The sequence below is a fragment of the Carassius auratus genome, chromosome 39 (assembly GCF_003368295.1).
Source record: "Carassius auratus strain Wakin chromosome 39, ASM336829v1, whole genome shotgun sequence".
Taxonomy (NCBI): Eukaryota; Metazoa; Chordata; class Actinopteri; order Cypriniformes; family Cyprinidae; genus Carassius; species Carassius auratus.
Genome location: NC_039281.1, coordinates 6,259,313 through 6,277,620, shown reverse-complemented (window position 1 = coordinate 6,277,620; position 18,308 = coordinate 6,259,313).

Genomic DNA, 18,308 nt, shown 5'->3' with positions numbered 1-18,308 from the left:
ACTATTTTAGGTAACTTTGTGGACTATCATCCACTATCAAAGCTCTAAAATAACAACACATGTCCAAGTCCAAGTTTGAACAGTCTGCTTTTTATTTTTGAATAGGCCCTGCTGTAAAGTGTCTTTTTTGGGCTTTAAAAGGTTGTAACTCAAAAACCCATCTTGCATCAGCCAACCATACTTCTGCTAGGTTTCTGATAGGCTTAAAAATTATATTTATAAAGCCTACTGTAGGTCTGTCACAGATACATTTTATTTCTCAGGACACTTATTTTGGTGATATCTCTGTAGTAGGAAGATACATCACATTCTATGGGATAAGTAAAATAAATAAATAAATAAAAACCCTTTAGAGTTTAGAGTTTGTAATATTCAGAGATGTATTTTCATAACGTCATCCTGTAATTTCCATAGAACCTCTTCTTTCTTTGCTTTTTGTCATACAGTCTGCTGTCTCTATTAAAGCCTGCCTTTCATAATCTATTCAAAAGATTATTTGCATGTTTTAACCCCAATAAGATGTTTAAGGCAACCTTTCACAGCTTTGAGCTAAACATTTCTCATTTTCTAATTGTTGCAATTATACCTGATCTGCCCTACCAATTATATTTCAAGAATGAAGTCACAAAATTGCATTAGCTGCTCAGTTTAAAAGCTGAACAAAAGAAAGACTGTTGGAAAACAGAAGACTTCATTAGAACATTCTGACTATAGTGAACTCAGCTATAAAACGTATTAGTCAAAGGTAAGCTGTGCGCATAGTCCAAACTGGTGTTTCAATAATGCAGAGATATACACAATTGAACTGTAAAATTGAATGCAAAATCGCCTAAAAAAAAATAATAAATAAATAAAACCCCCTTTGGGGAAAAAAGTATTGTTGAAATATATCCAATTGTCGTTCATTACATCAGGTTTCTCCACAAATAATTTCAAACTTATTTGAAGATATAAGCAGATATACCAAGGCCACTAATTAATACTTGATGAGTGCAAAAGGACCTCTAAAATAATTTATTGATTTAATTTTAATGCTTTGAGTTGACATTTCATTAATTCCTGTTGTGTGTACACTCACAGAGGTGTTTACTGTGGGCAGAGCAGTTCAGTGCCTCACACAAACACATGAAAATGCATTCCCACACACACACACGCACCCACCCACAAGGCCCACTTGGCATACACTCATTTAATGAGATATCTTCCAGTCTCTGTGAAATTTCTGCCAGTATATAGAGTGCTGAGATGTTAAATAAACATTCAGTTCTCAATTTCACATCTGCCTTGCCTTTCAAATATTTAGAAATGCCAGGGCACACTAGAAACTATCTTGGGATGCTTCACAGTGAGTGATTGCAACGCAATATGTGAAAATCACTTCAGATAATCAAAGACTAGCTTGGCACATGCACAATTTTGCACATAAAACATGCACACAAAATAATTATTGTCACTAATCCGGTCTATGAACTATGAGTTCATTATCAACCACACAGACTCATGCTACACAGTACACCCTGGAATACATTTCTCATGCTCCATTGCACCAATCACAAGTTCACTTGATAAGAATCACATCATGCACCTGAGACCAATCACACACACACACACAGAGAGACACACACAATCATCAGACACACTTTGTAAGCATTGGACTTCCTCTCACTCACTGCCAAGTATTGTTCTGTGTTTATCCCTCTCCTAGCGATACGCAAGCCTTTGTGTTTTAGCTCTCTTAGTCTTGTTTCCGTTTCTAGTTTTCATAGTCTTATCTTAGTTTCTAATTTTCACAGTTTAGTTTTTTCTTGCCTTGCTCTGTTACTCGTGTTTTTAACCTTTTCTATCTCTGGATACTGGATTATCCCTCTTGCTTAGCCCTCTGGATATTGTTCGAACATCCAAGACCCATGCTTGCCCTAGGATTATTCTTGTGTTTTTCCCCCTATATACCTGTTTGCCAGTGTTTGACCCATGTCTATTATGACCACGTCTCTGTCCAATAAAAGCTTGCATATGGATCCGCACATTTCACGTCTGTCACACCGTTAAAAATTATGTTTTTATTTTATTTTATAATTATTATTTTTTAAGGATTTCAGCTTTGAGCGCTTTGAAAAATAAGTGATATATTCATTCATTTAAGCAATTTTATTATAATGATGTGTGCCTCATTCTGGAAAACATTGTCTTTATCTCTCTCTCTCTCTCTCTCTCTCTCTCTCTCTCTCTCTCTCTATATATATATATATATATATATATATGTGTGTGTGTGTGTGTGTGTATGTATATATATATATATATATATATATATATATATATATATATATATATGTGTGTGTGTGTGTGTGTGTGTGTGTGTGTGTATGTATGTATATATATATATATATATATATATATATATATATATATATATATATATATATTATGTTTTCAATGTTTCTACATGTATGCTTGGCATGCTTAGATGGCATCTGTTAATGTAATAAAAGGAACAGCTAATTAGATTTGTAAGATTAAGGCTTTATTTGTCTAGTTTATGTTAGATAAACTCTCTCTACAGATGAGAGTTCTTAATTATCTGTTTTGTTTGTTAGCTGTGTATTCTTATGCAGAAAATAATACAGACATTTAAACATTTTTTTTAAATACTACTAACAACTCACATGTGTGGTCTCTGTTTAGCATCTAATGGTTATCTAATGGTTTAGCACCTCAGTATTTGAATGAGCTCCTTTTACATTATACTCCTCTACGTCCGCTACGTTCTCAAAACTCAGGTAATACCTAGAATATCAAAATCAACTGCGGGCGGCAGATGCTTTTCCTATTTGGCGCCTAAACTCTTGAATAACCTACCTTACATTGTTCGGGAGGGGGGAGGGGACCTTTCACTTGTCTTCATAAAGGAATAGTTCACCCAAAAATGAACATGCTTACATGCATACTCACACACCATCCAAGATGTAGATGAGTTGGTTTGTTCATCAGAACAAACAGTTGTAAAAATTTAGCTTTTCATCACTTGCTCAGCAATGGATCCTCTGCAGTGAATGGGTGCCATCAGAACGAGAGTCCAAACTGATGAAAACATCACAATAATCCACATCACTCCAGTCCATTGATAAACGTCTTGTGAACTGAAAAGCTATAACTTCTATTAGTTGCTTCCAGCTAAAATATGAGTCTAAGCAGAATTTAAAGTAATGTTTTACTATATGTCAACTTATTTTACTAACCCTAACTTAACCTGTCAGTTTACTAATCAGTGTTAGCTGACATGTACTTGCAGAGTTAATTATAGTTAGCTATAGGAATATCTAAAGTGTCTAAATGAAGTGGACTATCTAAATATTGTTCAAAGGCCAATGTGTTATAAACATTATGTTGTGGCATTAACAAATGAGAAACAATCTGTAGGCTATGTCAAGGCAACAAACTTAACAAGGGAGGCTCACTTTATCCCAATTCTTTGTAGAACATTCAAAAACTATTTCACCAATATAAATATATATGTATTTTTTTATATGATTCTCTGTAGATTTACTGTCAAACCACTCTGCAAATATTTGCCATGCAGTAACAATAGTTACTCTCTTCTTTGCTCAGTTCTCATCTCTGCGTATTGCATGACTTGGCTGTCAAGGAGACTGTGGTTATTAAAAGATATTCCTCTGCTTCCCATTTCCTAGCAAATCAAAGGATTATGAATCTTATTTCCTTCCCATAAAGATTAAATGAAAAATCAGTGCTCTAATGGATGGGCCTATTTTAATCTAGTACATTAATACTTTAGTATGCAGGATATTATTGTTCTATTACAATGACCGTAATCATTTTTGTTTCATAATCTCTGTCAGTGCTGATTTTGTTCACTTCGTTTAATGCTGGTTCTTGCCATGAGGATCATTAATTACAGACTGATCTCAATGTCTGTTTGGGAGAACGGCATGTTTGCTGGCACTTTGTGTAAAAAAAAAAAATAAATAAATAATAATAATAATAATAATAATAATAATAATGTTGGACTAATACAAGGATCTGATTTTCCAAGCGTTAATATGTTTTGAATGAAACATACTTCAGTTTAGTATTCACTATATTAATATTGAAAACATAAGAACTATTTCATGTTTAATTAGCAATGAAAGTAGTAGAAAATTGTATATATATAGATATAGACGTGGGAATAAGCTTGTTGTAGTCCCTTACCAGCCATTTTTGGCATTAAACTGACAGAATTTTAAAAGATGTTATCTCCATTTGCACTGAACTTTCAGCGCTGCAACTTTGCAGATATCGTTAATGCTGAAACAGCAACATTACAATTGAACTAACGTTAAAAAAGTTAAAGTGTAAACAACCACCCATATAAACCTAAACTTAAAAACAGAAGACAGGACGTTTATGGTCTCTTAAGTAGCTGGTTATTATCATACATATTTCTAGAATATTACCTTTTTCTACATGACCTTATTCTACAACCCTAATCCTACCCAATACCTAAAATTAACAACTACCTTAGTAAGTATTAATAAGCAGTAAATTAGGAATTTATAAAGGAAAAGGAATAGTTAATAATTGTTAATAACTATTTCCCTGGCAGAGCTTTCAGAGTTGTTGCTGATTTCATGATGATTCAGAGGATGCACACTGAGATTGTTTCTCTGGATATTAACCACAAGTGACTGATTTTGGTACTAAATTCCAGGCATATTTAATGCATGCGGAGTGTTAAACCATGAACCATACCAATTTAGAATTTTTGGTCCCTTTAATGATGGTTTTTAATTGTATTTTATGCTCTGTGTGCTTCTTGCAGTTAAGAAATTGTTGCATCATTAATCCTCTGATAATATGGTTTAGTTTGTTGTAAAATAGCTGGGCATTGGATCATGTAAAGACCATGCTGAAAAAATGACCGAATTAAGCTGATCAGTAAATGATGATGAAGATGACTGAGGCCCAGTAGCAATTTGACCCGCTATTGCCCTGGCAGAGAGAGAAAAAAAAAAAGAAAAAAATCACATTTATGACATTTGTGCAATAGCAACTCTGTTAGGAATGATAAATTACCGCATTAGTTGCATAATTGGCTGTAAGTAATCTTAAGGTCTGTCACAAAATGTGTTAAAGGAACAATTCACCAAACCCACTGTTGGATTTGCTGCTTTTAAAACAGGCAGCTTTTCGCTTCACAATGTTTTGGACGTTAATTGATGGACAGGAGTCAATGTGGGATTTATTATGGATTATTGTGATGTTTTTATAAACTCTTTGGACTCTCATTCTGATGCCATCCATTCACTATGCATGTGAAGAAATGCAAAATTTCTCCAAATCTGTACGTTTCTATTTTGTTGGGGGGTAAATTGACCAAGGGTAAATTTCAATAATCATTATCAGTTAATTAAGACATTCCGTTCCTGTATTTTTTCAGAAAATGAATGATTAATTTTCCATAACTTGTAGTTTCATAGAGATTTTGGCCATTTTAGCAGCTAGTACAATACTGTAATACTGCATATTTAAAATAATTTGAATCATAACCATGAGAAATTAAACATACCACGATAATGACAAATTGATTGTTGTCAAATCACCCTCGTGCCTCATAACCACTCATTCACGATCATGTAAAGTCAAATGGTTGTTCACTCTTTTAAAATTATTTCAGAAATCCTTAGAATATTTTAATGCTTTAATATTATAAGCTCACAAGCATAATATGATAAGCTGACAAGCTTATTCTAAGCTGTGAAGTTTAAAGTGTTTCCCTCATTAGTTATCGGACGGAGCATTAAACTGCAGCAGCACTCTAGCAGGTACAAAGTTAAATTCTCTTTTAACTTGGAAAGGAGATTATTTTGACTGAGTGTCATATACAGAGGGGCTGGGGTTTATCTGGGTGCGTGTGAAGCACAGGTGGTTGGGTACAGGAGCAGGAAACAGACAGAGGCGATTATCTGACGTCCTGTGATATTCACTGAAGTGTCAGTCTGTTCTGAGAGTAACTACAGCTGTGCAAGGCAAAACATCGCCATGGCAACACTGTCAACGCAGTACCAGAGGATGTACATTGTCTGACAGGATTCAAACACTAGTCAAAAATTCATGCGAGTATATCAGCTCAAATTTTAAGGTGAAGTCAGGGGGTACACTTCCATTTAAAAGTTCCATTTTTATTTATTTACTTATTTATTTTTATGTTTTTGAAATAAGCCTTCTTATGCTCGCAACGGCTGCATTTATTTAATCAAAACTAAATTTCACCGGTAATATTTTTATATATTAATACAATACTCGTTTTCTATTGTGATAAATTTTCAAATGTAACTTATTCCAGTCTTCTGTCACATGATCCTTCAAAAATCATTCTAATATTTTGCTGCTCAAGAAATATTTATTTTATTATAAATGTTGAAAAATGTTGTGCTGCTATATATATATATATATATATATATATATATATATATATATATATATATATACACACACACACACACACACACTATTATTATTGTAATTATTTTTGTGGAAACGGTGATACATTTCTCAGGATTCTTTGATGAATAGAAAATACACAGAATATAAAGTGTAACCTTATACAGTAACTGTTTTGACTGTGACTTTTGATAATTTCCTAACAAATATATATATATATATATATATATATATATATATATATATATATATATATATATATATTAATACTACTAATTGTGTGTTTGTGTGTGTGTGTGTGTATTTTGTGTTCTGCTTATCCATTTTTTCCACCTTTAAGAATACATTTTAACACATTCCTTTAGTAAATCATGGCGCTATCTGCTAGCAATAACAAGGTCATGGGTTCATTCCCCAGGAGGGTGAATAGATGAAATGTGTAATTTAAAGGCAATGCAAGTCACTTTGGATAAAAGCATCTACTAAATGCATAAATGTAAGTACAAAAACATATTCACAGCTCTATGATACTCAAGAGGCATCTCTCTTAACATGCATGGCGAGTGGCTGGTCCGCAACAATGAAGCTCATCGCATTAACCTCCAAGTCTTGCCAATGATCTGTTTTGCTAAACTCCAGGGATCCACAGTGTTGCCAATGGATCAGTGGCTTATTGAAAATAATAATGCTAAAAACCAACATGAAATGTGCCTTTGTGTTTTCAATATGTATCTTTTTTATTTCAAGCCCTGCCATATCGCCATTACCAAACAAAAATTCCCATATACGTTCTGGATGTTAACATAAAACTTTTCTTCGATTTGAATTTGTAAAATGACTGAATGTGTAAAAACATTGGGCTCTAATAACACCCTAATTCGAGACACTACTTTCATCTACATATATTTCTCTTGCAGCGTCTAAGCTTACACAGATCAAATGATTTCACTGATCTGGCCCAGAGGCCTCTCCAGGGGTCACAGTAATTATTCCTCTTTGAGGTGCTGAATATGTATTTATGTCTAATCAGGCCTCACTCTCGCACAAACCAACCCAGCAATTAACCTTCTCCATTGGTCTTGTTTTTTGGACACGGTAAATGAAGTGTTACTGGGGTCCAGCTCTCTCTGTATTTACTGGTTTAAATTAGTCACTGATAGTTCATACAAGAAACAGCTGGCCAGCTTTGTCTGTATAATCTCTTTTTGCAGCTGGAGCAGGCAGGCAACATGTTTCTCTAATAAGTTGTGCTGCCTCTATTGGGAAACGGAGTCAAGAGGCTCGGGATCAATGTCAACTCTGACACTTGTGGCTTTTTTTTTTCTATTATGCATGTCGAGTGCAGATCCCCAAACTCTAATGAATAGAGAGAACAGCATATTTTCATAAATAAATAAATAAAAAGTAGAAGAAAAGTCCACAAACAACTATGCTCGGCACTGAATGAGAGCTTTATGGAGATGAATGAATGAATGCATACATGCAGTGAATTAATACATAATGCAACAGATATACAAGGGGTAGATTAATAGGTGAAGACACTGAAATAAGTAAAATGTGCTCTCAATCTTTTTATTTTTATGTTATTTTTAATTTTTTTTAATTAGTATTTAGTTTTTCACAGTGTTAAAAGGGAACACCTAACACAAGAGTTTTTTGTTTGTTGTTTGATTGTTTTTTTCTTCAAAATTAAGACTTGTGAAAAAATTACTTGTTTTGTACCAAGTCAAGTTAAGCAACGTGTTTGCTTATTTATTTATTTTTTTATCTGCTTGAGTTTGGATTTAATAAAGCTGAATTTGGGTTTTCACAAGACTCACCTTCACTGGACTCTCATCACACACACACACACACACACACACACACAAACACACACACACACACACACACACACACAGTAAATTCTATGGCCCTACACCAACCCTACACCTAACCCTAACAGGAAACTTTGTGCATTTTTACTTTCACAATAAAACTCATTCTGTATGGTTTATAAGTGTTTTGAAAAATGGGGACATGGGTTATGTCCTCATAAGTCACCCTCTCCTTGTAATACCTGTGTCATACCCATGTCATTATACAGAGTTGTGTCCTGATATGTCACAAAAACATGCCCACACACACACACACACACACTCGCAAATCAAAGTTATATAAACTATATATGCAATCTGCAACAAACAGTAATATATGAAAATAAAGTGCTCACTAGAATATATCAACATTAAAATTGAGTTTTGAGCACAAAAATATTCTCTTCTACTGTCATACAGTCAACATGCAAACATAGATTAAACTGAATTGAATTTTAAATCAATGTTCAAATAAAACCTAAGCCACTGAGATGAACAAAACTAAGAAAGAAAAATACACTTTATCAATGATGTAAATGAGCAGACGTTCAGATGTATAACCATAAATGCATTTAGAATTACAATTAGAGTTTAAAAACAACCCAAGGTCTATTTAAATATGCATTGCATATTCAGGGGCACAGAGAGGAAACCCTGAGGCAGAGTTTAACAACTGGCCTCAAATTCTGGAAACACACACAGGCACATGCACAAAGAGTCCTTTCTTAGTATCATAGCCATGCATTTTATGCATATTAATTAGACATTATTCAACTTTCCAGGAGCCTGCAGTTTAAAGTGTTATTTATTTTTTTAGTTTCAAATTTCTTTGAAAAGGGGATATATTTAAAATAATGATTGAAGGTTAGAAATGCAAATATTCTTAGAAATGGCCCCAGCAGTCATTTACAAAGGTGAGTTTCTTATTGGCACGAAGGTATTGCCAAGTGCAAGGATTTTCCTCTGGGATAAAACACTCACTCAATGTCTTTGAAGCGTGTTTCCTTTCAAATGGAGACGGTGGTGTCATTGGCATAACCTCTGTAGAGCTTCATGCCCCCTCTTAGTAGCAGGCTCCAATGTGGGTCAGAAACCTGTAATAAAGCAAGGGAGGCTGGTCACCGTTCGGCCAGTCGGTGCATTTTCCCTGTGTCTTGAAATGTCCAGCAGTGTGCTAAATTATTGGGGTCAGCGACTTTGCCTGCTCCCTTGATTTGTTTGAAGACACACAAGGCCCGTTTGACACTGAAGGACATTTTTCCTAGCAGAGGGGTCATAAATTTATGAAGAAAAAAAAAAAAAAGAGAAGAAAATGTAACTGGATCAACAGACACAAAGGCTTGTGGGATTGAACGTCCTTGATATCCTTGATATTCAAGGAATGTTTTAACATTTAATACCGACATTTAAACATCTACCGTGCAAGTTTTATAGCAAGTGCAAGGCAACATGGCGTGATTTTTATTTTTTAATTATTTGCATGTTAAGAGACACAGCAGGGTAGCTTCATAAGGTTAAAGGTGCATTTATTTATTTCCCCTCTCTGCAAGGTATGTACCTTGCTGGATGTTATTAAACAGACATACTCTCCATTACAGCAATGCAGCTAATCAGCTTAATGAGGCAAAGATTGCTGTAGTAATCAGGCATCATTAGGCTCATGAGTATTTATTATCAACAGCATGGATGGAAAACAGAGGTGCCACTTCATGAAGGCACACAAAGGAAGAGATTGCACAACCTGTTTATTAATTGCCCACTGTCAGAGGGCCAGTTCACTTCAGCGATCCGGGTCATTCATCAGCGCTACATCCTGGCACAGTTAAGATAGATTTACTCTCCTTGTTCTGACCTTAACATTATACATTTTAAAGCCAGCAAAGGATGCAAATAGAAGTTCAGGGTGTGATGTAGGGCCCCCGAGGCGAGCTCATTTAGAGTGGGTGTTTGTGTGTGCAAGCGGAAGTGTACATATGTATGCGAGCGAGAGCCGAACTCTATTTGCGTGTCCCTGTGATGGATTCTAACCGTGTCTCATCATGTTTGCCTTTAAGCTCAGTTTCATGCTGTTTGGAACCAGTTTTTCTCCACAAGTCGAGAATCATATGCTTTCATAGAAGTCTCCTTGATGTTTTCTTGCTCTCTGTTCGCAAGCGATGCTATGCTTGTTAAGAGGCACATTTTTCTTGTGCATCAAAGTTTACTGCTGCAACACGAAGAAGACCACCAGCGCTCGGCTCAGGTAACAGTCGGCTTCAGAGCTGATTTTGTGCTGCTGAATACCATATTGTGTAACGTTAGCAAACAGGGGGCTTTTGCCGCACTGAATATCAAAATGATTTTTTAATCCTTTTGTTTGTGGGAGACAAAAAGTGATCCATAACAGGCGCTGGTGCTCATTTAAATGGAGAACAAGTCAATAAACACTATGACATTATTCTTTGTTGGAGGAGATGTGTTATTGCTTAAGTGTGCTGATTCATTTTTAAGACTTGTTAAGTTAAGTTTCTTGTTTACTGTTTAAACTGTAGATTTTTATATTATTATTATTATTATTATTTTCTTAGGATAGGTTTATTTATGTATTTATTTATTTGAAAGACACACATACTGACCTTTCGTGACAATATACCCCAGTATCAGGGCATATTGTCATACACAGTGGGGTAAGTTGTCACAATGGAACCTACCAATATATCTATTATAGGCTTTTCAGCTCAGTTTAAGATTAAATGTCATCTACTTTAATTAAAATTTCAGATAAGCTTTACAAAACATCAGACAGAAATGCACTCATCAAACCATTTAAATTCTACAGCTGAACGTTGTATATTTATAATATTTAAATGTGACAGGACACACTTTATAATATTCATGATTTGTAAATACATAATAATCATGTGTTCATTTGTTACCCAACAGCCACTGCTAAAAATATGATGATATAGAAATTTTAGTTTAGAGGACAAAATTCATAACCTTTCAACAACCTGGCTGTTAGAAGTAGCCTTATTTTCCTACACTGAAAAAATAAAATAAAAAAATCTTTACTGGGATGTTTGATGCATATAATGCAAGACAGATGTATAGATGAACAACAGTCCAAACATGAAATATGAGGTTCATCAGTTTCTCTGCTCTATGGCATTATATTGATGCATCTGTGGCTGAACCACAAATTCTTCACTTTTGTCCTTTCGTATAATTATAAAAAAATTTATAAATCATTTCAGATTGGGTTGCAATTGTCCTGATATGTTAATGGAGCCTAACATCACCCATTTAAAAAGCATTTAGTTCAGACAGCAAACATAGGCATTGCTGGTTGGATTTATGATATATGCACATGTTTAAATTTGCATTCTCTGATGATCAATATTAATGTTTAAACTCATGCCTGTGCATTATTTTAGCTCTTTAACAGCAGCTTCTTCACATGAAGTCTGCCTTTACATATAATGGCTAGGAAACAGAGAATATACATGATGCGGAATCTAAAACTAAATTATAGATTTAACACATAACCTAATGATTCCAACTCATCTGTAAAAACACAGCTGAAAAAATAAATAAATAAAAGTAATTTATTTATTTATTTATTTATTATTAATTTTGCTAACTTTGAAACACCAAATTGAAAGTGAAATAGAGTAGGGTTTAGACAATAAATCATATTATTAAGTGAATTTCATCATTTCTGCCTGAACAGCATGATGTGGCAACTACATCCTGAAGCACATGCCACCCGTTTGGATTTGCCTTTGAATCTGCCTTTGAAATTGTGAACCCCCCTAATCTTTCCTCCGGGAAAGGAACGATTAAACCAGAAAGCTCACTCTTTCATTTCCCCTGACAAATTAAAGCCAACAAATTCATCTTTCACAAAAAAGCAACTCTTGAAAATGCCATGCCTTCTTCCCAAGTGAGTGGTACAAGTCTCGGCCCTCTCTGTCACATGGCGGGCCCGAGCCCCCAGTGGCGAAATGAAAAAGTAATTGAGATGTGAATAAAGAAGCAGGGTTCTGCATTGTCTCCGCTAAAAAGATTTTTAATTTTTTTGTCTGCTCAAGTAACATTTTCTCTTTGAAAGGATACTATGTTTTTCACCCCTTTGCATCGGTCACAGTATCAGGTTTCCGGACCTGGCGACAGTCCTCTGTTTTAGAGATGGTTTCCTCCTATTAATACATCTGCTATCTGAAATCAATACTGATACTGTGTACATATAAAACTTCAATTAGTGCCCAGTGTGCTTTGTAATTTAATCACTGGATTTACAACCAGTGCAGGCGCCTGTCAGGAACAGGTTCAGATCAAATATCCAGGTTACATCCTCGGCTTTTGTCTCATTCTGGTTCTTGTCTCTTTGGTATGGAAACAGAGGACTCGATTGCTGTGTATCAGTGGTAAATCTTTTTAAAGGGATAGTTTAACAAAAAAAAGACAGTTGTGTGATCATTAATTTGCTCTCATTTCATTCACATGTATTTCTTGCATTGACTCAACAAAGACATTTGGCTGAAAACATTAGATATTTATGAGAGAAAAAAAAAACAGTTGAATGACAGTCACTTTTTCTCATTATCATCGAGGACATTGCTTTTGTGTTCCAGGCAAGAAAGAAAGAATGAAAATCATACAAGTTTGGGACGACATGAGGATGAGTAAATATTATTTGTTGAGTGAAATGCCCCTTTAACTGTAGCGCAACATTGTTAAAATCTTCATTTAAATCCATCCATTCTTTATCCTGCAAACACTTTCACTAAACAAGTTATAAAAAAAAAAAAACCAAGCAATAAAGTAAATCAAAAGGTCACTTGTTGAGAAAGTTCAACAAACTATCTACTGTATACACTTGAGTCAATATTCCCTTAACTGAGTCTCTGAAACTGAAATGGATTTCAGGGAGTTCATTTGTTACATTGAATTAATTGATGCTAAAGGCAATTCTGGCTCAGACAGCTTCAAGTTCAGAATCCAACTAAAAGAAAGTAACAATATGCTGCTCTAAAGACGCTAAGTGAAGGTCAGTTTGTCTGAATAAACCATGATGACTCATATGTAGCTTAAAGAGTCCAGCAATACAATAAAGTCAATAGATGCTACAGTATAATGCATCTGTTTGCAAATAGATATTAGTAAAAACACAGGTTGAAGCTTTTTTCTCCTCCATCATTTAAGTGATGTCGTAAGTTTTTCTGCAGTTTAAAGAGTTTTTATAAGAGTAAGATTATCTAGCAATGAATGTAAGACTAATAGGATCCAATAATAATTTAATTTCTATTAAACATTTTTTATTGCTTTCTAATAAAGACTCTTTAAAACTTTATTTTATTTTTTTATTACTTAATTTATTTGTATCTAAAACAAAATCATTGAGAATAGAAACAATATGTCATGTCATGTTTGTTTTTTTGACTTTGTGAGAAAGGAAAAGCACAAAAATAATTGAAAATCTCAATATCAATCAATCAATCAATCAATACAAACAAACAAACAAACAAACAAGCAAGCAAGCAAATCATTCTATTTTCCCATCACTGTTTTTTTTTACATATGACTCAACAAGAAAAAAAAATAATAATAATAATAATTATTATATATATATATATATATATATATATATATATATATATATATATATATATATATATATATATATACATATACATATATATATATATATATATATAATTATTATTATTATTTAATTCATTTCTCACATTTGCATCAGTTGGATATATATATATATATATATATATATATATATCCAACTGATGCACATGTGACAAATGTGGAGGAATTTCACTGATTACATAAAGAATATAAAAATTACATGAAATTCTACCGGTAATCAGGACCCAATTTATTGTTATTTCAAATCAATATAGCCAGACATTAGCGCTGCCAAGCCGCTCGAAATTGATTTTATGGTAGATGGCTATAATTAAAGCAGCTACCACGGCTTTATCAAGTAACATCCTGAACAGCTCAGAGCTCTGATAGACCAGTGTTAATTAACATAATCTAATCAATTGACCAATGACCTGAGCGGTAAATCTTTGAAATCAGGTCACAACAGGAAACATGACAATTCTATTTTTACTGAGGAACCCCTGGCGATGTCTCCGGGTTGTTGAAAGGCAATTTGCCACCCTTGTCACACCAAGCTCTCTTGACTGTTAAGTGTGTGGTTTGTCACCATGCTGGTGAAACAGTCTCCCTTGACATCACACTGACCAGTAGCATCCCATGAGCTGTGCAAAGCAACTGACACAAGACGAGTCTGTAACTGGTGGATAGCTGATGACAAGCTGACATGCACATGTAATCATCTGCTATTTTTAAAGCAAAAATAAATACATAATTTAATACCTTATATTAGTTTTTTTATTATAATTTTTTTGGCCCCTTAAAAAATAAAATAAAAATAAAAAATAAAAACTCTAAGGTATTAAATTATTTATTTGTTTTTGCTTTAAAAGTAGCAGATTATTACATGTGCATGACCATCATATATCAGTATTTATAATAATAATAATAATAATCATAAATAGAAAAAAAAAACGGGGTAAGGTTGACCTGGTAAGATGTCTGAATCTAATGAGATGAATCTTAGGATTTTTGGTCAAACTGTTCAGAAATTATAAACAAAAATGTATTTTAAGTCATTTATTCATGTCTTTTAACTAGTAGGTGGTGCTATGCCACAAATAAAGCCCAAAGGGTCTTCTTTCCAAAGACACCAATATTATGTGTGTAACAAACATAAGTAAGGAACTGTTAAAATTTTAAGTTAGGTAGGGCACTTTCACCTGTGAATCCCATAATGGGGGGTGCTGGCTAACAGGTTAACAATATCCCGGAGGGTCGAGTCTATGCTGAGCTTTTCACATATGAAAGACGAGTTTCACTCAAACATGCTTCATATCTGTGGATTTCTCTGACACCACAGCAGCCGTGTGCAAAGAAACTCCTTGAGGTTGTCCGCAGTAAAAGTTAATGGAGCTCAACGAAAAGTCATTCAAGGACCTGAAATTAGTCTGTTCAAGTGGAAAGTATTTGACTGATATTTTATTGCCGGGATTGGAAACCAAGAGCCACAACAGTGTCTCATGAACGAATGAATAGGAAAGGTCCGCCACACAGCAAATAACCTGTGGGTTGCAAATGACTTTTATGAGCAGAATGACATGCTTCTGTTGAAACACAAGTGTAAATCAGCTCAGGTTTTATGAGCTAATTATTTGGCTTGGAATAAGGACACCGCCGGTCTCTTCAAAGTCAATCTGGAAATATTACACAGAAACTGTATTTTCTTGCTTTTAGTACATCAGATAATTTAGCTTAATTAAGTAATTGTCTAAATGATTTGTTTATGAATCGATTGATCTGATTCTCAAGTTCAACTCACTGACTCATTGATCGGGTCACAGCAGTTAAAAGCTCACTGGAGGGAAAGATTATAGCTAAATGATGAATAATGGTAACACTTTACAACAAGGTCCCATTAGTTAACATTAGGTTAATGCATTAATTTACATTAGCTATCAGTGACCAAATAAATTTTTTGCAGTACTTATTAATTATTTTAATGTTAGAGTAAGACAAATCTGACTGTTCATTCAAGTAAGTTAAAGGGGGGGGGGTGAAATGCTATTTCATGCATACTGAGTTTTTTTACACTGTTAAAGAGTTGGATTCCCGTGCTAAACATGGACAAAGTTTCAAAAAATAGGTTGTACGTTTGAAGGAGTATTTTTTGTTCCAAAACATTCTCCTTCCGGTTTGTCACAAGTTTCGGAAAGTTTTTTCTCTGTGTGAACGTTAGATGGAGCGGAATTTCCTTATATGGTCCTGAGGCACTTCTGCCGGAAGAGCGCGCGCTCCCGTATAGCAGAGCACTGAGAGCACAGACATTCACTGATCAGACGCGAGAGCGTCGGCGAAATGTCACAAAAGAAGTGTGTTTTTTGGTTGCCAGGGCAAGACAACCCTGAACAGATTACCTAAAGAGAAACAGCATTAAGGGACCAGTGGATGGAGTTTATTTTTACAGAGCATCAACGGAGTTGTGCAAGTGTTTGTGTTTGTTCCCTGCATTTCGAAGATGCTTGTTTTACAAACAAGGCCCAGTTTGACGCCGGATTTGCACATCGTTTATTTCTTAAGGATAATGCAGTCCAACGAAAAAGGGTCACGATTGTGTGTTGGAAACGCATGCGGTGAGTAAAACTGCTTCAAATATCTCTGTGTTGTTAACTTAGCTATCGGCGTGTAAGCACATCAAGTAAACCTTGTACACCTTTAAAGAAAAAAAAAAAGACGACATAAAGTGGAAGTTAGTCATTTTCCAAAACCGCTAAGCAAATATATACAGTTTCAACACAACACATACCTGGATCATAAATATACGCTGAATCTGACAGTTACCATGTTTGTTTTGGATGATGGTTTTTTCCTCACGGTAATGTCACAGTTTTCCACATGCTCTCAACGCAAAAGCTACTGGCGCTCGTGATTCTTTAGCTCCGCCACACGTCACGAATCCAGCTCGTATTTTTGGGAAAATCGGTACAGACTATCTTTCTCTTATGAATATAATAAAACGAAAGACTTTTGGAGTTATGAAGGATGCAGTCTACTCTATAGGTACTCAAGATTAAGGATATTGAGTGAAAACGAGCATCCACCCCCCCTTTAATGTTAGCTCAGGTTCATGAAATAATATTTACATAAATAATGTAGTAAATGCTTAACCTTCTATTAAAATAAGTACATGCTTACGATTTATTTTTCATTGTTAGTTAATTAAATAATACAGTTAATTAATATTAAAATATGGATCATTGTAAAGTATTTTTTAATTAATTAATTGTTTGGATTAGTTTGATATTTTGTAATATATATATATATATAACTGAAATAAAATAAATGTATGTATGTATTTGTTATTCTGTTAAGATAGTTTATTTATTTATTTATTAATTCATTCATTTTATTTAAAGTAACTGAAACATTTTTATGGGACATCACATGAATATGAATATGTATCACACACCAGACATATCAAAAGCTTCAGTTTCCATTAATGTAATTTAAAAGAAAACAGTAACAATTCCATTCTTCCGAATATCTTCTTTTGTGTTCCAAAGAAGAAAAGCTATCCTGAGGATAGGTAAAATGACAGTATTTCCATTTTTGGGTGAACTACAGTAGCTCTTAAAGTAAAAGGTACTAATCATGGGTGGATGACTGCTTCAATGCTACTGTTTCACTGAGTTTTTGTTCGGGTTTACTTAATACAGAGAACTGACAGACTGCAGCTTCCAATGCCTTGATGTTCTGTCTCGCCTTTGGCATCAATGACCACATAATCAAGGGCTGGCACAACTGGGACAAGGCTTGATTTCAAAGGCTATCGCTCCACTGATTCGCTGTGCATCCATAAGAATGATCACAGTGTTTTATCAGAAACAACAGGCGGTTCATCCCACTTGGATTCGGAGGAGGGAGAAGGTGGAAGCCGAACCTTGTGTTCCTACATTTCCCTCGCCATAGAAGTGCCACAAACACCTGAGTGACACCGAGGGAGAAGGATGTGTCAGCCCATCATGTCTTGCCCATAGCACTTTTGATTAAAGAGTTACACAGACAGTATCAACTGTTGCCACAGAAAGAGCTAGCCATGGCCAACATTCATTCAACATTCACTCTTCTTATCTGTCAACACTCCTGTGAACTGTTAATATTTTATAATATGTTTGGGTGCGTAAAATAGCTAAAGGAAAAAAAAAAAACATCTTATTTACACATTAGTTTGATAGAAAGCAATAGTTTGACTCATAAAATAAAACACTCTGTCAAATATCTATTTCTCAGAATTTGAAAAGACTGGCTTAGAGAAGGCTTAGTGCTGTGAAAATAACTCATCTCTCCTCATCTTGAATCACACTTTTGACACAAATGGGCAAAAATCATATCATGATTAATTTATGCTAATACCGGTTT